A 23,537-nucleotide genomic window follows, 5' to 3' on the forward strand; every position below is an offset into this window, starting at 1 on the left:
CTTTTATTCACTTTTTGAAATATAAATCTATTAGGATTGTCTTCTCCTGTTGTGCCACAGTTTTCTTTTTATTGTCCTGCCTCAGTTTCCCTAAATTGGTTCTGCCTCAGTTTCCCTAAATTGTTCTGCCTCAGTTTCCCTAAATTGTTCTGCCTCAGTTTCCCTAATTGGTTTTGCTTTGGTTTCCTTAATTGTTCTGCCTCAGTTTCCTTATTTGCAAACCTCTCTCCCCTCTGGTTCATGAAGACTGATATAACTCAGGGCTATTTGCTCTAAGGTTATAAATTGTCATTGTGTAAACTCAGAAAGGGGAACTCCAGACTTTGTGTCTGTAATCAGACACTTTCTTTAACTCCCAGTTTGTTAGAATTTATAATCCTACCCCCCAACCTGTCAGAGCCGAGTTGATGGTTTCTGCCTGGAGATTCCCACTCACCAGAGTTTGGACTCCACACCCCCCCCCCTTCTCTCCCCCCCCTTTGTTTAGCTACTGTGTATAAATATGTCATTGGGAACTCAAATTGGCTGCTGGATGCTAGCTGGATGCTGGATTCTTGGAGACAATAGTCTCATTCAGCCCTGGGACCAAACCATGAATCCATTTCTTCCCAGTAAATCTCTCCCTTTTAAATAAATTATTAAAAACTCTCTAATCTCTATTTTGCCTCAGTTTCTCAGGCATTACACTCCTTTTATGAAAATTCATCTTTAAAAGTATATATATATATAAATAACACACACACACACACATATATATATATATATATATATATATATATATATATAAAGCTTGAGCTCGGGGCCTGGCACATACAGCACATATGCCTTGTATGTTATAAATAGCCTTTTTAAAAACCTAATTTCTGTGTTAACTTGCTTCATTAACCAAGATTTTTCTTCCAATAAAGGGAAGGGAAGGGAATAAGCATCAAGTAAGCCTCTCTTGTGTACCAGCTACTGTGTTGAGTACTTTAAAAATATCTCATGTGATGATATTTGATAATTGAGGGGATTAGGAAGAATCTTATGCAGGCTGCAGTCTCTGGAGTGTGCTTTGAAGGGAGTTTGAGGTATTCTAGGCGATGGGGATGGAGGGCATTCCTCATTTGGCGTCCACCAAAGGGGAGATGGAGTGTAATAGATGGGGAAGCTTGAAATCTGCATAGGGCTTTTCAAAATCTAATAAAGTTAACATGAAGACATAAAATGATTAACAAAACAAGTATTTATACAATTCCCAGTCGTCTTTTACATTAATTTTAAATAGTGGGAAGTATTTTAGAAATCCAAGCAATTAAAGTCATCACAATAGAATACTGAATTGATTGCTTCAGAATAAATCCTGGGTAGTTTATTGCTAAAGAGAGACATTTACATTAGCCTTAAAAATCTTAGGATATTCTTCTTCACTTCTGACTTCAATTCTTTTATTATTTGAAGGATTCTTAATTTCATTGGAATGAGTACTCCCTCCAACTGGAGTCCTCCTGAGGGGCCTTTGTCCCAGAGCATAGAATAGTTAGCATTTCTAGTTAATGAAAAGAATTAGTGAAAGTAGGAAGCTAAAAGAAGCTTGGATTGTACTGATTTCCTGTTTTCCTTTCTAGTTCTGCTTCCCTCTACCTCCACCCTCTCCCCCATCTCTGTGTATTTGCCAGAGTCTCAGGGTCTCTGTCCTGCCATGGGGGGAGAAGCTAAGGGGGTGTTTTCTGCTGTTATTCTGGGCAGATTTTGTGGTACCTGATTCTGGTATTAAAATTCCTAGTTATTATTATAATCCATTGATACAGAATACAAAACATTTAGTATCTGAGACTTCCTAGGACTGGAAAATTTATCATCCTATAGTGACCTTTTCCAGTTTAGCAGAGCAACAACTAGAGTATGTATCCTGTTGACACAGCCTTCAAAAATCCTGTATCACCTCCATGACACAGTGAGCCATCAGAGGAGGATGTAGGGCTATCTTTTTTTTTTTTTTTTTTTTTTTTAATAATCTCAGGAATAGACATAGCCTGTTTCTTATTTTTTATAAGCTCTAGGTTTTTGCTTGTTTATTTGTTTTAAGTACCATTTCGTGAGTTTTACCTAGTAAGAGGCTTTGCGACATTGTGAATAGAAAGCTGGCTTTGAAGTGAGGAATTTCTGGGTCTGTTTTGCTTTAGTATATGCTGGCTGGGTGACCTTGGCCAAGTCACCTACCTTACTGTCTCCCCCTTTCTCCCCTCTCTCCTACCTTTAAGGCAATAGTCCTAGAATAAGTACTGATTAGCACTGGTAATGAGAGTTTCTTCTCTGTCCAAATAAAGTAGGGATCATTTTACTTTTTGTACTTGTATTTCCAATACCCAGCTCTGTGCTTGGCATGTGGGAGGTATTTAATAAATACTTACTGATTAATTAATACTACTACAGTCAATATTACTGATTTTTTTTTTTTTAAGACAATACAAACAGAAAAAGGTGAGATCAGAACTCAGGGCCTACTTTTCAATCAATGATGGAATATGGGAGGGTATTCTAATGCAATGCTATATGAAACATCTATGATTTCATTGTTATGGGAATTCTTGACTTCAGAACTACCTTCAATGAAACCTATTGCAATCCATCTATGACTTAATAGAGAACTCCTAAATGCCTTGGGCAACTCCTTAAGAATTGTGTTTGCTTAGATTCAAACAACTCATAAGTGATCAGAAATAAGATTTAAACATAAGTCTTCCTGATTTCAATTCTAGGTTGCCTACAAAGATGAATGAGAAAAATAATTATTTTGACACACTCTTTGGACTAATGAAGCTTTAAAGTAAATGGATTGAAGTACAGGGGCCACTCATGGCACAATACTGATCAATATGGAGTTTTAACTTGTTTTTCTGACCTGAACAATTTCATTCCTCTTTAAGCATTCTGGTAGTTCTCTGCTTTTAGGGTACCACTTTGGTGTCTGACTGAATGTAAATATCTGATTTATTTATTTGGCTTTAGCTCAGAACTCCTGAATTAAAGAGATCCATCAGCTAGAGGGAAGGAACTCTAAGCTCATACCATCACACCTGGCCAACTTCTAAAGCTTCAAATGAAATTTATCCAGTCATGGCCATTTATTTATTTTACATTTGTAACTGGTTTGTTGCCACAACTCAGCTGACTCAGAACAGATTTGGTCATGGGAGCTTCTTTCTAGTACCACTCTAGATCATGCTAGAGTCCCTCCCCTCTTCCTTTTATAAGAATATTTAAATCTGAAGTCTTTTCTAGCTCCACCATGGGAATATTAAGTTCCCCTATGAGTAACAAACTAACAACGAAAGAATGAAGGAAAAAAAAAAATTTATCAAGTGCTTACTATTGCAAAACACTGTACTAAGGACTGGAGATATAAACAGACAAGTCAGACAGACGGCCCTCAACTAGCTCATTTTCTAATGGAAGAGACCACTCATATGGAAGATTTCAGTTGCAGGTCAGATGGAAAGATCCCATAATCCTTAAAGGACAGCAGCAAAGCAGATGGCAGTGCCTCTTCTTCATTGCTATTTCTGTGAATAAAAACAAGGCAAGGAACATAGGAAAAAACAGACTAGTATCATAACCTTTTTAGCAAAGCAATAGTTATATTTATATTCAAATGTGTCTTGTTTCTCTGCTTCTTCCCTAAGAAGGTCAATAATTCTTGCAAAATCAAAAATTCTCATCCCCAATTGTTTCTGTAGTATTACTCAGTAGTAGTATTCTATGCTGTCATATACCAAGAAACTTAGCTGTGCTCTTAATGGTCCCTAGTCTTAGAAGCTCTTCTCTCCTTCCACTTAATACCTTGGCCTATGATTTGTAGTTGCTCAGGTTTCTCATGGCCCATGTAGGCAACAGGGGAAGAAGTGTCTTGACATCTGTGATGTGGGGAGTCACTGTTCCTCCTTCTATCTTCACTTTTGGAGCATTCAGTTAGAAATTTCAAGAAAATAGCTCTTCTAAGTTAGATGATTAATTTTTGATTCCTTTATTTTGTTGCAGCATATTTAAATTATTAATGAAAACCAGTGAAAATATCCATGCTATACAGCCATTTTATAATTAGCCTTGTATCCCTAGAACATTATTTTATGTTTTTTTATTTTTTCTTTTTTTTCCCATTTTCTTTTTGATTGTGGGGAGAAAATTCTTGTATTAGAAAACATATTAGCATTTACATTTTATAACTTGGTATTTTTTCTTTTCTATCCTTCAGGAATTATAGTACATTACCAAATGCAGATACGAACCAATTACTTGTTTAACTATTGTTTGCAGTAAAGAGAATCATGATTTGCTTTTCAGGGAGAGTCTCAGAATAGGAAAAAGCTGTTGTAGAGATTAATCTAAATTCTTATTCCTTTATTTCCCTTTCAAGTGTCTTTTAAAAATTTACAATTTTTTTTGGCCTTTCTAGCTTCTTAAATACTGCATACTCTTTTCAGTTGGCTATTGTCTAATTTCTGTCTTTTTTTTTTTCATCATTCTAAATTCTTTTCCTGGACATACACTCTCATATCTTCATCTATTGCCTCCATGAAGATGATTCACATTCTGCATCTTTATCCTCAACTATCAGATGAACTCTGGGATCTCCTTAGTTGTCACTAGGAGGGATCAGATGAAAAAGAAACGAGATCAATGGTTAGTGTTCAGTGACTCTGGAGAAGCAGTGATCTATTGACCTAATAGTAACACTTGAGAAGCCTGCTGTTTACTTGGGGTGTGTGTGTATCCCAGACATGGCAGATAATCACCCAAGACTTGTCAAACTGGATGACTACCACCCACTGCTGGTGATTCATGTGTGTGTGTACAAGTGATATTGCCAGAAGGATCATAGAAAGCATGAGTAAAAAGTCACCCTGGATTCTGTCTCTTTCTTCTTTCCAAATCATTCTATATGTAGCTGCCAAATTGATGTTTCTATCATACAGCTGACTTCCCTGTTCAGTGGAATTCCCAGGTTCAGTGGATTCCCAGTTCATTTAGGATAAAATACAAACCCTCCTCTTTGGCATTTCAGTTTCTTCACAATCTGGCTCCAGCCTGTCTTTCCAGAATGACTATCTGTTTTTTCCAGGATGACTTATCTTTTTTTTCCAGGATGACTATCTGTTTCTTCCTATCATGAATTCTCTATTCCAGTCAAACTGGTTTCTTGATGTTTCTTTTAGCATATGTGGTATATTCCACTTTTGAGTCTTCTCAGTCTATGGAACAGATACTTTCCTCACCTGTTTCCTCCCTACCCAGCATCATATTTATTTTCCCCTGGGCTTATCTTTGAGGGAAAGAATTGTCTCATTTTGTATTTGTATCCTCTGGATTTATTTTGTATGTAATCTGTAGTTTCCTACCTGGGTACATATTGTCTTCCCTGAGATTATCCTTGAGGGAAGGAACGGTCTTACTTTTGTATTTGTATCTTCTGGATTTAGCATAGAATCTGGTATATAGTAGGCACTTAATAAATTCTTATTGATTTTTTTTTCCTTGAGGCAATTGGGGTTAAGTGACTTTCCCAGGGCCACTCAGCTAGGAAGTGTTAAGTGTCTAAAGCTAGATTTGAACTCAGATCCTCCTGACTTCAGGCCTGGTGCTCTACCACTGCACTACCTAGCTGCCCCTTAAATTCTTATTGATTGAGTGATTGAGTGTTAGATAAAACTACAACAAACCTTAGGAAAATTGGTATTTCTTTCATTGCTTCCAATAGATGGTAAAGACTTCAGAAGATAAAAGCGGAGCGACCAGTTAGTCAAGAAGAGGAGGATAGCTGAGATAGGATATGCATTTCTGAGTATAGTTAGAATAAAGAAATGTGAAGCACCTGGCCGGGGATAGAGTATACCTAACAAGGGTTGGCAAGATTGTATTTGCTTAAAACTTGAATATTTAATGGGGAATAAACCAAAAAAAAAAAAAAAAAGTGGGAGAGGGAAATAAGTATAGCCATTGAGGTGGGTATAGTGAATAATACTGATATTGAAAGAATAGCAATAAGAATACTTAGAAATTTACAGCATTTGAAATCCAAAAGAGGCAATGATAAAAACCTATGACCTCCAATGGTTATATACAAATGCACAAAGTACGGGTGATTAAAGGCAAGGTGATCTTGAGATCCTACAACAAGAAAGCAAATTTGACCTCATGGGTACAACTGAAACTTCATGAGAATATTCCATAATTGGAATATTTTGTTAAAAAGAAACCATAAAATGAATGTAAACTGCTTGCATTTTTGTTCTTCTTCCTGGGTTATTTATATCTTCTAAATCCTATTCTCTCTGAGCAACAAGAGAACTGTTAGGTTCTGCACACATATATTGTATCCAAGATCTACTGTAACCTCTTTAACATGTATAGGACTGCTTGCCATCTGGGGGAGAGGGTGGAGGGAGGGAGGGGGAAAATCGGAACAGAAGTGAGTGCAAGGGATAATGCTGTAAAAAATTACCCTGGCATGGGTTCTGTCAATAAAAAGTTATTAAAAAAAAAAACAAAAAAACAAAAGAAACCATAAAAGTAAAACTTGGATGTAAAAGTATTTTATATTGAGAAGATAATGTTATGTGAAGAAATACAAGATGGAAGAAAAGAGTGAGGATGAAAAGGAGGGGAGTACATGGTAGATAACATGTCTATAAAGAGCAATGGAGAAGGAAACAGAAGCAATATTGGGTACAAAATGGGTATATAACAGATGACCTGAATAGAAAGAAGTTGTGCAGTTCAGAAACAAAAACTTTAGAGTAGAGATACAGGCCTAGATTATACTAGATATCGTCAGAAATTTTCTTGCTGGAAAGAGAACAGCTAAGGGACTGTTCTGTTTTAGGATTTATGATAGAGAGGAAAGCCCAATATAATCTAACTTGTTACTAGATTTTAGGAGGAACTAGAGTTCAGAGAAAAGAGACATAGCATCCCATTGACTACAATTTTGTGGAGGAAGATAGTCTGAAAAAAAGTCCAAAAACATAATGGGAAATAGTTCCAGTGACCAAGAAGTTGCAATGACTAGAGAAGACAGATAATCAGAGAGAGAGAGAGAGAGAGAGAGAGAGAGAGAGAGAGAGAGAGAGAGAGAGAGAGAGAGAGAAAGAGAGAAGATGGGAGGGAGAGACAGAGAGACTGAGAGACAGGAAGAGAGACAGAGAGAGAAAGAGAGGGAGAGGGAAGCAGAGGGAGAGGGAAGGAGAGGGGGAGGGAGGGGGAGAGAAGAGAGAAGTGGGGGGAAGAGGAGAGAGAAAAGTTATATTGGGAAAAAGAAGAGTCAAAATAGAGATAAAATACTTTTGGGGGTTATTAGAGTGATGGTAACTAAGGACAGAGAGAAGTCAGAGCAGCTCAGCTCATATATTGCTTTTATTTTCTCAGCCATGGATAGGGTTATGCTGTAGTGGGCTTGAATTGGCTCAGGAGAATCAAATTATTAAATTTTAATGTGAGCATTTACACCTTGGAAATTGGCAAATACTACAAATCATGCCTAGATTTAATGTTTTTATAATTGTCAAGACTTAGGGAAATGATGGAGAAAATGTTAATAATGCAGATTAAATTTAAAAGTGTGTCATGAGCATTTTTTTCCTAGACAATTGGTTATTAAAAATTTATCAGCACACTGCTGGGCATGAAGAATGATTTTTGGATAGAAAAATCAGAAAATGTCCAACAGGGAGTTGAGACATTTTAAGATATGCAGAGAGATTGTCAGAGAATATCTAGCTGTTTTTTTTCTTTTTCATAATTTCAAGGCATCTGGACCAGAAGAACTACATCCCACTTTGGAAAGAACTGGGAAATGTGATTATCTGTTGAACCACTAAGAACTCTTTAAAAGATTAAGGAGAACTTTGGAGGTGCCATGGTAATAGAAAAAGCCCAAAGTTATCCTAAATTTCAAAGAAAGTCTGGAAACTATAGGGTAGAGAGCTTGATTTTAATTCCTGGCAAAATTATAGAACGTATTCTTAAACAGATGGTTGATGAATATCACAAAGAATCAACATGACTTCACCAGGAATAGCTTAGGGCAGATTAGTTAATATCCTGTTTTGAAAGGACTCCTATGCTGGTAGACTAGAGGATTGTCATAGATACAGTCTAACTAAATTTTAGCAAGATGCTTGACAAAGTTGCTCATTGTTATTATTTAGAAAAGATGGAAAAATATCAGCAAGACAGATGATGGGCCAGTTATGTGGATTCAAAACTGGTTGATTGTCCAGAGAATGATCCTTAATGGATAAATGTTCTTTTGGAAAGAAGTTTACAATAGTGTATCACTGGAATATGGACTTGGTCCTCTGCTATTTAATAAAGGATCATAGGATCATTTTTATCGATGGCTCTTGCAAAAGCTTATCAAATAGGAAGCAAATCTATGAGGGATAGCTAGCAAGAGATTCAAGTTTCATAAAGCTCTTTAGAGGGGAGCACACTGAATCAAATCTAAAGATGAAAGTGAATAAATGTAAAGTCTTCAAACTGAGTTTAAAAAATCAATTTCATGACTCTAAGATAATGGAAGCATCTAATCTTTAAAAAGATTTGTGGATTTCAGTGAATGTGAAAGGGCAGTGAGCTATAACAGCCAACAATGCCAATATGCCCACATAATGTAATTAATATCATAAATAATTAAACTGATTAAAATCTAATTAACAATTTAGCTTGTGTTAAGAGAGCCATAAAGTCTTAGGCACTAGGAGATGATATGTCAACTCTACTCTACCTTGTACATACCAAATCTGCTTTCAGTGTCACAACCAGCTGAAAATATGTATGGTAAGCTGAACATAGTATAGTAGGGAAATTTTTGTAATAATTTTAGTAATTTTTACTTTTTCATATAAAATTTTTGATTGATCTTATTCATAAAAAATTCATCAGACTTATTTTCAAAATTTTAAAGCTTGATCAAATGACTGAATACTAGAATTGGAAGCATCACAGAACATAGATTTAGAATTGGAAAGGATCTTAAAGATTACTTCATCTAATCTCCTAATTTTCTGTATGAGAATCTTAGCCTCAAGGTGACACAGTAAATAGGAGGGGTGGAATTTGAACTCAAGTCATCTGGCTCTAAATATAGCATTGTTTCTACAGTGTCCTGACCAACTGTCTCATTTTGCAGATCTATTCAGACCTAGATGCAATGAATCATCAAGGTCACAAGACACTTTATAGCAAGAAGGTACCTTGATGACATACTCTCTATATAATGACCAAATATCTAAGTTTGAAGAGCCTTATCATTAGATTGAAGAGGCTGATGAATAGTTTAGCCATAAGAACTCAAGAAGAGAGCACAAAATCCCTGAGGTGTTTGTTTTTTTGGTAGGTTTAGGGTGAATGATGAATTCCCAGATTCAAGGTTGTTGATCAATGAATTTTATTTATTGTAAAAATGATAGAAATATTTTTTAAAATTTATTTTTCTAGTAAATTTATTTATTTTCAATACACATTGCTTTATGAATCATGCTGAGAGAGAAAAATCAGGGCAAAAGGGAAAAACCATGGGAGAGATAAAAAAACAGAAAAAAGAAGTGAACATAGCATGTATTGATTTATATTAAGTCTCCTTAGTTCTTTTTCTGAATGCACATGGTGTTTTCTGTACAGTCTACTGGGATTGCTTTGGATCATGAACCACTGAGAAGAACCAAGCCTTTCATAATTGATCATCGCATATTCTTGCTGTTATTGTGTACCTGGTTCTGCTTTTCACTCAACATCAGTTCATGTAAATCTTTCCAGGCCTTTCTATAATCAGCTTGTTCATCATTTTTCTAGAACAGTAATATTTCATTACCTTCACATACCACAACTTGTTTAGCCATTCCCTAATTGATGGGCATCTACTCATTTAGAAATAATTTTTATGACTATATTTTCTCCCATATTTTCCAACTTTATTATTTAGATCACTGAGCCTTTGAGTACCTACAATAATGATTCACTCTATCAGGCACTGTCAGGTATCTGAAAGAAAATAAAATGAATTCCCCAGTCTAGAAGAGATGATCATATACAAAAACATTTAAGTTAAATGTTACCCTAATTAAATAAATAATAAACACAGGGAAGAAGATGAGATGCCACACAGCAATCCATGATTAATTACAAAAGGACTCTCATAGACAATGCTCTTAATTCAGAGGAGGTAGAAATTACTGTGGGCTAGAATGGACTTAATTAAGAACTAATTAAGAATAATTGTAAAGGGAAGGGCAAAGGAGGGCAAGACCTAGATATTTTAGAAGGGATAGGTTGATTCTTATTTTAACTGCTCCTCTTCTAGGATTTAAATACAAAGTAAATCTCATAGGATTGTAAATCTAGTACAAATCTAGTCTCATACACTGATAAAATTTTATTATTCTCATATAAACATTGACCTCTATGTATTTTTAAAAAAAAACCTATCCTCTCTTTTTTTTACATCCAAGCTCTGGAATAATTTAAAATAATTTTCATTGTATTTTAATGAACACTTTTTTCCTAAGCTTCCAAAGGGTTAGAAAACTCTTAATGCTATTAAAATAGAATCATTATCATATGCTTCTTTATGGGTAACCTGATTAATCTACACATATAATGACCTAATAGAGGAACATGTAGAAATAAGATAAAGGGAGGCAGCTAGATGGTGCAGTGGATAGAGCACCAGCCCTGAAGTCCGGAGGACCCGAGTTAAAATCTGGTCTCAGACACTTAACACTTCCTGGTTGTGAATCTGGGCAAGTCACTTAACCTTAATTGTCTCAGGAAAAAAAAAAAAAGACCTATGAAAACCCTGCCCAAGAATTCTTAGATCATTATTGAGTTCATACCTAGAGGCTGATCCATAACTAGTAATGTTGGGTCTGGAAATGGGGATAATAAGCATTTATTAAGCACCTACTGTACTAAGTACTTTACACTTAATATATCTCATTGATTCTCACAACAATTTTTTTGAGGTAGATGCTATTATTTTCCTCATTATTTTTACAACTGAAGAAACTAAAACAGATAAGAGGTTGTGACTTGCTCAGGGTCACACAACCAGTAAGGGTTTGAGACTGAATTAGAACTCCAGCTCTTACTCCTTGCCCAGTTATCTGCTGCCACCTTGCTGCCCAGAGAGAAACAGAGATTAAGATCCTGCTTTGTATCAAGACAGGCCATAAGTAGAGCATAGTGCATAGAAGTCTGAAGTTGGAGTCAATGAGATGCTGGATTCAGATCTTATCTCTCTTACATTTAAGCTATGTAACCATAAGTAAGTGACTTTGCCTTCCAGTGGCCCTGGGTCTCTAAGGCTCTAAATAATAGATAATTGCTCTCCTCAACTCTTGGGTCATGTTTCCATGTTGGAAAGTTCTAGATCTGGACTGAGAAAAAAGATGGTATTTAGTCATCTTTAAATTCTTGGATACCTGATCAAAAAGGGGATCAGAATGATGAAATAACAGGTCTGAACTGAAAAAATATATTAATATTATTGCTTTCCTGATCACTCTTGGAGTTTCCCAGGCCATTAAAATTACAATTGTAAAGTGAAAAAATAAACGAAGTCATCTTTCAGTTCATAGACACCTGTATTGTTTTTTCTCCCCCTTTTGCTCCCAATGACAATAAGTATAAGAGTAAATGTTCATTAAAAATAAGAAAATTATAAGTTTTGAATAAAAATCAAAATTAGAAAAATGTTTAATGAATACTAATTGATAGAAGACCACTAATTCTCAGGTATTTGTATTGTGGATTATCTTTGGTGAATTTTGGTTTCAAATTCTTATTGATACAAATTAAATCTATATAATGGGATAATTAATTTACTTAATGAGGTCTTTCTTGAACAGTTAGTATGTCAGAACTATATTAGGTATTGGGGACAACAAGCCGTCAGATCAGGCAGGCTTTCACCAAGAACAACTTGGATTCTTTTGGAAGATGAAAATGTAAATTGAAAATTAAAAAATTTGAAATATTTATGAAGTAATTTCTGTGTTTTTGAGTAGGTGAGAAAGTGGAGAGTAGTCACTGGATAGAGAGCAGGTCTTAAAAAATTCTGATAAGAGGCAGTTCCTGAGCAAAGATTTGAAGGATTCTATGGGACAGCTGGAGGAGGCTGAGGTATAATTCCAGCTATATGGGATAGTCTATGTGCAGAAATAGATTGTGACCAATGAATAAGTAGATCTGACTGGCAAGCAGAATGTGACAAGGTTAAAAATGTAGAATAAGCCTGGAGAAACAGGTTGGGACCATTTAGTGAAGAACTTTCAAAGTCAAACTAAGCGATGTGAATTTTATCTTGGGGTAATAGGTAGGCACTGAAGCTCCTTGAGCTGAGGAGACAGTCAGCTCTGTATTTTAGGAATACCACTTTGGCACTTCTGTGGAGGATAGATTGTTTAGTGACTGTTTGACTGAATTGGGGAGGGGGAAAGCTAGGTGCAGGGAGAGCAATTAGGAGGATTTTGCAAAAGTCTACCCAGGAGATTGAGGAAGAATAGTGTAGTAGGTAGAATATTGGGTGTGACATCAGAGTACTGAGTTCTACTTTTACCTCAGTTTCTTCACCTAGAAAATGGAGTCATTGGATTATATGGCTTCAAAGGTCATTTCAAACTTTAAATCTATAATCTTAAGTGATGAGAACCTGAAGGTAGAAGAGTAAGACCTCTGTGGTTCCCACTGAGTGAATATAGGTTCTTCCTCGTCACTGTAACCTAAAGTAGCAGTAACTTTGGAGTGGGACCAGGAGGAAAAACAAGAACACTGGGGAGTTGACTTACTGGGGTAGGAATACCTTTGTTTGTTTGCTCTATTATATGGTTTCACAATATTCAATTTATTCCTGTTTATTTGTAAGGACAAAAATATTTCCCAAAAAATGGTATTTTGAAGGTTACCCATGATAATATTTGTTTGCGTAATCAAGACTCATACATTTCACTTTGTAAATGTGTGTTAAGGATAAAAGATTCTCTGCTGTTGTTGGATTATTTCAGTCATGTCTGACTCTTCATGACCCCATTTGGGGTTTTCTTGGCAATGACACTGAAGTGGTTTTCTTCTCTAGCTCATTTAACAAGTGAGGAAACTGAGGCAAACAAGGTTAAGTGACTTAAGTGAAATATATGTGGTACAATGGATAGAAGGCTAGGCCTGAAATCAGTAAGATCTGACTTAAAATCTGGACTTAGACACTTCTTATCTAGTGTGATCTTGAGCAAGTCATTTAGCATCTGTCTGCCTCAGTTTTCTCATAATATAAAATGGATTTACCCATACCACCTCTCTCCCAAGGTTGTTGGGAAGATCATATGAAATAATATTGGTGAAGTGCTTTACCCAGCTTAAAACATCATAGAGATGCTAGTGGTGATGCTGACACATACATGTATGCATACATCTATACTATATATACATACATGTACATATATGCATATATACATACACATATATTTCATACATACATATATATGGTGAAGCACTTTGGTGGTTTTGGTCAAGGAAATTTTAAAAAAACAGATTATAAAATTATGGGGCTTGGAGTTAGAAGTGACATTAATGACTTTATAAAAGGGCAGCTTGGTGGCACAGTGGATAGAGCACCAGGTCTGGAGTAGGGAAAACTCATTTTATTGAGTTCAAATGTAGTCTCAAACACTTAATATCTTTGTTCTGGGCACATCGCTTCACCTTGTTTACCTCAGTTTCCTGTTCTGTGAAAATGATCTGGAGAAGGAAATAGCAAAATCACTCCAGTAGCTTTAAGCAAGAAACCTCAAAATAGCATCGCAAAGAGTCAGACATGATTAAAAAATGACTGGATGACAATAAAGTTTTGCAAAGGAGGAAACTGAGATCCAAGGAAGTAATTTGACTTTCTCAACATCACACAGAGAGCTAAATAGTAGAGTTAAGATTTCAATCCAGGTGGCAAATCAAAAGTTGTATTATTTTAACTATAAATACTTTAACTTTAACTATAACTATAAATATAATAAAGGTCACTAGATTATCCAGGTAGCGATAAATAAAACTGGGAATTAATCTTATAATTATGATTTCAGGTTGTGGGCATGCTGTTTTGGTTAGCACTAAAATAGATGGGTCCCATCTGCTTGCCTTTCAGAGAACCAATATTGATAATCACTACTTAAAGAAAGAACTCATGGAGATTACTACTTTTAATTTTATTGCCTGAATTTATGGTCAATATCCTTTGACTTTTATTTCCACAAGGGGAAACAATGATATAGTAGAGAAGTCATGCAAATTAGGATAGTTACCCAGGCCTACTACCTGAAAGAAATTAGACTGGGGGAGAAAAATGGGCTTCAGGTTGGGAATAATATTAATATTAATTCAGAATACAATCCTCAACATGGTACTATATATAGGCAATGGATTCTCATTTCCATCTAATGAATCATTACTATGTCACAGGCAAGCAGGGGAAGAGCTGGTGCAAATATGGTAGGCGGACAAAATTTGAGGTGCTTTATTAACTTTAAAAAAGTATTTGCATGGCTGGAGTCTTTTATACTTCACATGTAATGAGGGGGTAAGGAAAAGAAAGCGCACATTACCTAACTACCTCTGGAAAATTTCCACTCAAAAGCTCTTCTGCACTATAATACACTCCCTATTTGCTACGTTAAAACCTTCCCAAAAAATTTGTACAACTGTTAATAGGCAATTCTATGCTTTCCTGAGCATGATGAAAACCTTTACACGGGAGATTAATGCATATTAACAGAAGTGAAAGGGGGGGTGAATTTAGTGGTTCTTTGAGGACATATTCCCCCATAGAAAGGGGAGAATGCCTTTAACATCAACACATTTCATCTGTGTTCTAACCTTGAAAAATCCTTTAGACTGCTTCTAAAGGGCTGCTTCAGATATCAGCCAAGAGGCCAGGGGGCAGCAGACTTTCCAATGACAGTCTTATTGAGACCAATTATTCTGGGGGTAAAATTGCAGAGCAGAAATTGCTGTAACATAGAATTGAGGGAAGGTAGGTAGTTAGGGGACACCAGAGTGCACAGAGCACTTCCTTCCTTCCTTCCTTCCTTCCTTCCTTCCTTCCTTCCTTCCTTCCTTCCTTCCCTTCTTTCCTTTCTTCCTTCCTTCCTTCCTTCCTTCTTTCCTTTCTTCCTTCCTTCCTTCCTTCCCTCCCTCCCTCCTTCCCCTCTCCTTCCTTCCTTCCCCCTCCCTCCCTCCCTCCCTTCCCTTCCCTTCCTTCCTTCCTTCCCTCCTTCCGTCCCTTCCTTCCTTCCTTCCCTCCCTCCCTCCCTCCCTCCTTCCGTCCCTTCCTTCCTTCCTTCCCTCCCTTCCCCTCCCTCCTTCCGTCCTTCCTTTCTTCCTTCCTTCCTTCCTTCCTTCCCTCCCTTCCCTCCCTCCCTCCTTCCCTCCCTTCCCTCCTCTTCCTTCCCTTCCTTCCTTCCTTCCTTCCTTCCTTCCTTCCTTCCTTCCTTCCTTCCTTCCTTCCTTCCTTCCTTCCTTCCTTCCTTCCTTCCTTCCTTCCTTCCTTCCTTCCTTCTTTCCTTCCTTTCTTCCTGTACGAGAAGACAATTCACTCACCTAGTGTCCCATAGCCAGTATCTGGCAGAGATAGGATTTGAATCCAATGTTCTTTGACTGCAGGGCCGGCTCTCTTTTCATTCTACCACAGTTGCTTCCTGCTTGCCAGGCCATCTTAAGACTTTTGGATTTTCTGTGCTTATCCATAAGGGACATAGGCCTCCACTGAGATCTCAATGGGCAATAAGTTATTAGATAAATCCTAGAGTTTGTTTGAGGCTCAGGGATTTCCTTCTGGTTCCAGTCCTAAACATCTCAACAGTGGGATTTAAGCTCGTCTTCCTCCCTCTAGGCTCATCACTGGGTTCAGATGACCAGGCTCTTTCCCTTTATTGCAATAATGGGTCTAGAAATATTTGGTCATTTCACTTCATTGAGAGCTAGAGCCAGAGAAGGCTTATTGTGTCCTTCATTTTAAAGCTCTAATGAATCCTCAGGAAAAGTAGCCAAAATTTCATCCCTGCTAGATGACTCTAGGAGTATACTTCTATCTAATACATTGGCTCTCAAGCTTTTATTGTTCACAGAATAATATTCTTTCTGTGCAGAATCATGGTACATTGAAAGTAGGCTTCTCCAGGCAATTAGACCCCTAGATTCACTCAAATCTCAATCCCCTTTCCCACTCTCTGACCCTCTTTTACTCAGGTCTTTCAATGAGAGAAAAAATGATAGAGGTGGTATTGTGGGGAACTCACAACTCAGGAAGAGAAAGCAAATATCTGGACAAAGTCCACAGGCATGTCCTTTGAGAATTACTGTTCTAATGTTTGTCCAGTTACTCTTGGAAAAAGTCTTTTGATTGAAACTATTTCTAGTCATATGAAAAGATGCTCCAAGTCATTACTAATCAGAGAAATGCAAAGTAAGACAACTCTAAGATACCACTACACACCTGTCAGATTGGCTAAGATGACAGGAAAAAATAATGATGATTGTTGGAGGGGATGCGGGAAAACTGGGACATTGATGCATTGTTGGTGGAGTTGTGAACGAATCCAACCATTTTGGAGAGTAGTTTGGAACTATGCTCAAAAGGTTATCAAACTGTGCATACCCTTTGATCCAACAGTGTTACTACTGGGATTATATCCCAAAGAGATTATAAAGAAGGGAAAGGGACCTGTATGTGCACGAATGTTTGTGGCAGCCCTTTTTGTAGTGGCTAGAAACTGGAAACTGAATGGATGTCCATCAGTTGGAGAATGGCTGAATAAATTGTGGTATATGAATATTATGGAATATTACTGTTCTGTAAGAAATGACCAACAGGATGATTTCAGAAAGGCCTGGAGAGACTTACACGAACTGATGCTGAGTGAAATGAGCAGGACCAGGAGATCATTATATACTTCAACAACAATACTATATGATGACCAGTTCTGATGGACCAGGCCATCCTCAGCAACGAGATCAACCAAATCATTTCTAATGGAGCAGTAATGAACTGAACCAGCTATGCCCAGAAAACGAACTCTGGGAGATGACTAAAAACCATTACATTGGATTCCCAATCCCTATATTTATGCCCACCTGCATTTTTGATTTCCTTCACAAGCTAATTGTACAATATTTCAGAGTCTGATTCTTTTTGTACAGCAAAATAACGTTTTGGTCATGTATACTTATTGTGTATCTAAGTTATATTTCAATGTATTTAACATCTACTGGTCATCCTGTCATCTGGGGGAGGGGGTGGGGGGGTAAGAGGTAAAAAATTGGAACAAGAGGTTTGGCAATTGTTAATGGTGTAAAGTTACCCATGCATATATCCTGTAAATAAAAGGCTATTAAATTAAAAAAAAAAAAAAGGAAAAAGTCTTTTGAGTACATGATGCTAACATTTATATAATACTTTTAAGGTTTACAAAGCACTTTACCTATGTTATTTTCTTACCATGACCTAGTGATTAGGTGGTATTATTTTCCCTATTTTATAGATGGGGAAACTGAGGCTAAGGCAACTTAATCATTATCAGCTCATAATCAAGAGCTGATGAATGTCTGAAAGAGAGTTGAACATCTTTCTGATTCTAAGTCTAGCATTTTATCCCCTCTGCCAGCTGGATAAATATATGATGATACTGTATTATCTTCTTTATACTCTGCAATGTCTCAGTTATTTACCTTTTTCTGACTTCCTTATTTATATTGAGGATACCACCATTCTTTTACACCCTGAAATTTGAAATCTTTGGGTTATCTTTGATTCTATTTTCCCTCAAGCTCCACAATCACTAACCAAGTGATTATTTCTATCTCTACAATATTTTGACTTTTTTCCCTTCTGTATTCATACACAATCTTTTCCACTCACCTAGACTATAGCAATCATGCTGCCTTAAATATGGTAGATGCTTAATAAATATTTGTTGGTTGAGTGAACTGGTCTCCCAGAACCTCATTTCTGCCATATCTAGTTCATTCTCCCAATAGCTTTCAAATTAATATTTGTAAAGTGTAGGGCTGACCAAACCTTTCTCATGCATTTGATTGGTTTCCTCCCCCTTTTTTTATTGTAAAATATAAACACCTTTGTTGGGCATTTAAAAGTCTTCCCATGTGTCTCCAACATATTTTTATAGACTGAGTTCACAATGCTTCCTATCATATACTCTACCTTCAAGTCTAATTGCCTACTTCCTGTTCCCTGTATGTGAAATTCTGTCTCCCACCTGTGCCTTTGCACTATACTCTCCCTACCACTCCTAGAATTTATGTCTTCCTCACCTCCATCTCTTAGAAAATTTAGCTTTCTTTAAGGTTTGGCTCAAGTATTACAGCTTTCATAAGATCATTCTGCATCTTCCTCTCACCCCAACTGTTAGTGTTTTCCATGCCTCATTCTCAAATTAGATTCATAGATTCAGAGCTTAATGGAACTTCAAAGACCATCTAGTTTAATTATTTATTTTACTATTCAAGAAACTAGACTCCAGTAAGATTAAATTACTTACCCAAGGCCACATGGGTAGCATTTGAAGTGAGATTTGAACCCAAGCTCCTTGACTTTGGAGCAATTTTTTTCCTACCATAGCACAGCTATTTAACTATCTGTAAACATGTTATTCCTTCTTACTCCCATCCAGTAGATTATAAGCTCCTCAAGAGCAGGATTTTTTTGTGGGGTGGAAGGGTATTCCCAGCACCTTGCATGTTGCTTCACACACCGTAGATAATAAATGTTTGTGGATTATGTGAATGAAGGACTTAATTATGATGTAACATCATTATCATTCTTAATAATATTCTTGTTAATTTTGAATCTTGGAGAAAATTCTTTGATTTTGGTAAAAAAATCATGGAGTGAGCACATTAGAAAAATTTTCAGAATGAATCTTTGTCTTATGTTTTCAAAATATATGGATAAATGTTCAAAAAAAGTCTGGAAGTACTGAATCACAGGCAATCTGTCAAAATTGATCTCTGCTCTTCAATCTGGAAGATGGCTTAGCTGGTGAGAAACCAAGGAAGTCTTACTGGCAAATTGGCCCAACAATCTGTTTCCTGGCACATTTATTACTAAGCTCCACACTATCTTCACCACTTAATCATTTGCTTGAAAGTGATGAAGTACAGTGGTCATCATCCAGATAAAACAGTCCCATTGAGATTAATGAGACAATAGTGCATTGAAGGTTGCTAGGATGGTTGGGAAAGAAGTTTGAGATAGCACTAAGTACTTTATAAAACATTTTGAGAAGCAGTCTGCCACATTCAGAAAAATCTCTTTCTATGGGATGGTTCTACCAAATAAATATGGATTCTGACTAGAAGTCCCTGATTATTTCCCATAAGTCTTTCATCTGCTTTCATCTAGTTGTTCTGAGTACATCCAAAGAATTTTAAAGTTGATGGAAATCTAAAAGTTAAAGTACATGGGGAACTGATATACTGTCCATTACATGGCCATTATTAAAAGTTTTTACCTCTCAGTAAACTTTCTGCATATTAAAAAAGAAATATCTGTTTTATCTCTACTATCTAAGGATCATGGGACCTTTACATCTAAATTACAGCTGAAACCTTCCATATTGTCTTCCCCATTGAAAGATGAGATTGAGGAGAGAGTAACTTTTCTGTTGTATCTCCAGCACCTAACCGAGTGCTTTGCACACAGCAAGTTAATACTTTAAATATGCTTTTTAAAAATTCATTCAAAGAAGCAACTTTTGGAAGCAATTTTAAAGGAGTTGTGTTATTCTCTCTCTCTCTCTCTTTTTCTTTTTGGTGATAAATAGAACCATATTACAGCAGGTCAATTGTCACAATAGCTTATGGGCTATTTTAGTACAATATAGACATAATCTCAAGGATAAAGTTACAAGACCTTAGGTTGAAAACAAATCGAATCTAATTACTCTCAGGCATAAATGGGCTGCTGACCTATGCCAGTTTTAGAATACTGAATCTTAGGGCATTCTACCCTTGCCCCCAGTGTATCTTATCTTGTAAGATTTTGTAAGGGGAATGTTTCTGGTAACACAGGATAGAAGAAAGGTTCACCAACATAAACCTTGAGACTATGAAATTTTGAAAACTTGAAATCCTTTTGAAATTGAAATTGTGATTAGTTTCTAATAAGGTATCTTTTGAGGTGAAAAAATACTGGAGAAGCAAATATCTGTTTCTGCTTGACAGTAATCTAAAAGAAATTCAGTATACATTTTAAATAATTTTAATTGAATCATGATAATGGATATGACTATTTGTAATCTTACCAGGTTTATGTTTTGATAATTGCTTTGCATTTTGCATATCTTTTGATAATATGAGGTAAATTAACTAGCCCCAGGCAGATCTAGCAAGAGATTTCTTTTCACTTACATGCTAATGTGCACACATATCTAATTCCATCTTTGATCGTGGGCAGAATAGTGCTACGTCATGTAACATTTTGCAAAGTCATCCAATAAAAGGCAGTTGCATGACTGGGACTGTCCTGAGTTTGTCCCATTGCTGACAAAAATTTCCCCCAATAGAGACATTGTCTCTGGATTGTCTATTCTACCACCACATTTTTGTGGTAAGAAGTTCCTCTGCTTATTCTTAAACCAAACATTGCTCACCTTCTGCTTCACAGATCACTCATTTCTGACTTTTAAGATCACTCTTCAGGTACGTCAGTATTATAAGTTTTACTATGGTAACCTTTAAGAGCCTCTGTTATAAATTGACATATATAGAAAGTTAGTATTTTTGAGATCCGATGTTAACCAGCGGTAGCTGAAAAAATTGTTGCTCACTTCATTCCACAGCTGTGAAAAAGCCAGGAAAACATACCCTTTCAAGAAATGTGAAGTACTTGTTTAAATATTGCCCATTTCTCTTCTTCAAAGTAATATTGAGGATTAATTGAATGTTCTTGCAAGACCATGGTCCAACATTCCACCTTATCTTTTCCTGTCATTCTAGCCAGTCTGACAGGTGTGTAGTGGTATCTCAGAGTTGTCTTAATTTGCATTTCTCTGATTAATAATGACTTGGAGCATCTTTTCATATGGCTAGAAATAGTTTCAAATTTCTTCATCTGAGAATTGTCTGTTCATATCCTTTGACCATTTATCAATTGGAGAATGGCTTGATTTCTTATAAATTAAAGTCAATTCTCTATATATTTTGGAAATGAGGCCTTTATCAGAACCTTTGACTGTAAAAATATTTTCCTAGTTTATTGCTTCCCTTCTAATCTTGTCTGCATTAGTTTTGTTTGTACAAAAACTTTTCAGTTTGGTATAGTCAAAATTTTCTATTTTGTGATCAGTAATGATCTTTAGTTCTTCTTTGGTCATAAATTCCTTCCTCTTCCACAGGTCTGAGAGGTAAACTATCCTGTGTTCCTCTAATTTATTTATAATCTCATTCTTTATGCCTCGGTCATGAACCCATTTTGACCTTATCTTGATGTACGGTGTTAAGTGTGGATCAATACCTAGTTTCTGCCATATTAGTTTCCAATTTTCCCAGCAATTTTTGTCAAACAGTAAGTTTTTATCCCAAAAGCTGGGGTCTTTGGGTTGGTCAAACACTAGATTGCTATAGTTGTTGACTGTTTTGTCCTTTGAACCTAACCTATTCCACTGATCAACTAATCTATTCTTTAGCCAATACCAAATGGTTTTGGTAACTGCTGCTCTATAATATAATTTTAGATCTGGTACAGCTAAGCCACCATCATTTGATTTTTTTTTTTTTTCAGTAATTCCCTTGAAATAGCCCAAGGATTCTTAACCTTCATTTGTTTCATGGGCCCCTTTGGCAGTCTAAGGATTCCTCAGACTAATGTCTTTAAGTACATAAAATAAAATATATGGAATAACAAAGGAAATCAATTATATAGAAATACAATTATCAAACTGTTTTTTAAAAACTCATAGATCTCAGGGTAAGAATCTCTGATCTAACCCATTCCCTCCTTCCTCACCCTGAGCCTTGATGCTTTGGACTAAAAAAAAAAAAAAAAAAAAAAGAGAGAGAGAGAGAGAGCTAATCTTCTCCTGTGATTGAATTCTAATATGGAATAAATAAAGACTGTTTTCTTTTGAGGTTAGAAAAATACTGGGGAAGCAAATATCCATTTCTATTTGACAATAGTCATTGGCTTATGGAACTCAAGATGATAATATTCCTTCTAATAAATCAGATTGGTACCTATTCTGTAACTCATAGTCATAGAGATTTACCATGACTATGGTGTCCTGAAAGCAATCACCATCAGGAGTCAATATCAAACATGGTCCTAGATAGTGAAGTCTTTCAAGGCATTCAAAACTATGGCAGACCTTTGTTTCCTACTTAAAAAAAAAAAATGGGCCTAAAAAAAGCCATTTTTCCATCCACTGTGCCTGGGTGTCCAGATGAAGTTGTATATTCCTTTCCACTTCTAGAGGTCCAACTTGGTGAATACTTTATGAATGCATGTGTGTGTGTGTGTGTGTGTGTGTGTGTGTGTATGTGTAGGGAGGGTACAGGATGGTATCAGGAGAGAAATCTTTAAAAAAATAAGACTGTATACATTTCTAGGTCTGTGAAAGTAGTTAAAATACTAATTCAGGGTAAGTCCATGAATCCTTTCACTGCCAAATTAAAAACTTTGAATTTTGTCTAACTTTCTCCAAAGAAGGAATGGTATTTCCCAGTTCCATATTTGACCTCTTTATACCTTCAAGATCAGAACAATCATATGGTACTTTCCTTTGAAATATGTCCTGGTTAACTTTGTTTCATATCCATCTAAATTCTCATGAGGAAAAAGCAATTTTAGAGGTCAATCATGAGCTGTTCTGTTACTACGTTGCAGATGGAAAAACTATTATGTGGATTGATGACATAAAAAATGTGTGGCTCCCTCTCTGTCCGTTCCCCTTCTCCTACGTTGTCATTGACTTTATTGGAAAATTTATTAACTTTCCTATTTTCAGCACACGCAGTAGCTTGCCAGATTCTTAGTTCATTCACATCTGTGAGGGAGAGGTCTCAGAGGAGTTTAGTATGACCAAACCTGGATAAATCCTTTTTGATAAATGCCTATGGGTGAATGAAGTTCATGGCATAGTCTTAGATGGGAAACTCCCAAAGAGTTCCTTGAACTACACATGTTTTTCCTTTTCTTTTGGCTGCCTAATTTTTAATTTATTTATTAATTTGCATTTAAATTTAAATGCAAAAAGTTAGTACTCAGCAACATCATGTTCATAATAGATATGTAACAATCCCCTTGAGAACTGGGGCCATTTGAAACAGCACCTGGATTAAATAACATCAAAATATTCCTCCTCTGAGACAGCTGTCATTTTATAATTCAGGATTCAGACACATGTAAGGAGAAATAGTGTTTTGTGCTCAGTGGGTAGGAATGTAAACCATTTAGGCTGAAAGTTACCAGTGAGTCCAAAAGAAGGATGTTAAGTCTGAGA

This window comes from Sarcophilus harrisii, chromosome 5 (assembly GCF_902635505.1).
Source record: "Sarcophilus harrisii chromosome 5, mSarHar1.11, whole genome shotgun sequence".
Lineage (NCBI taxonomy): Eukaryota > Metazoa > Chordata > Mammalia > Dasyuromorphia > Dasyuridae > Sarcophilus > Sarcophilus harrisii.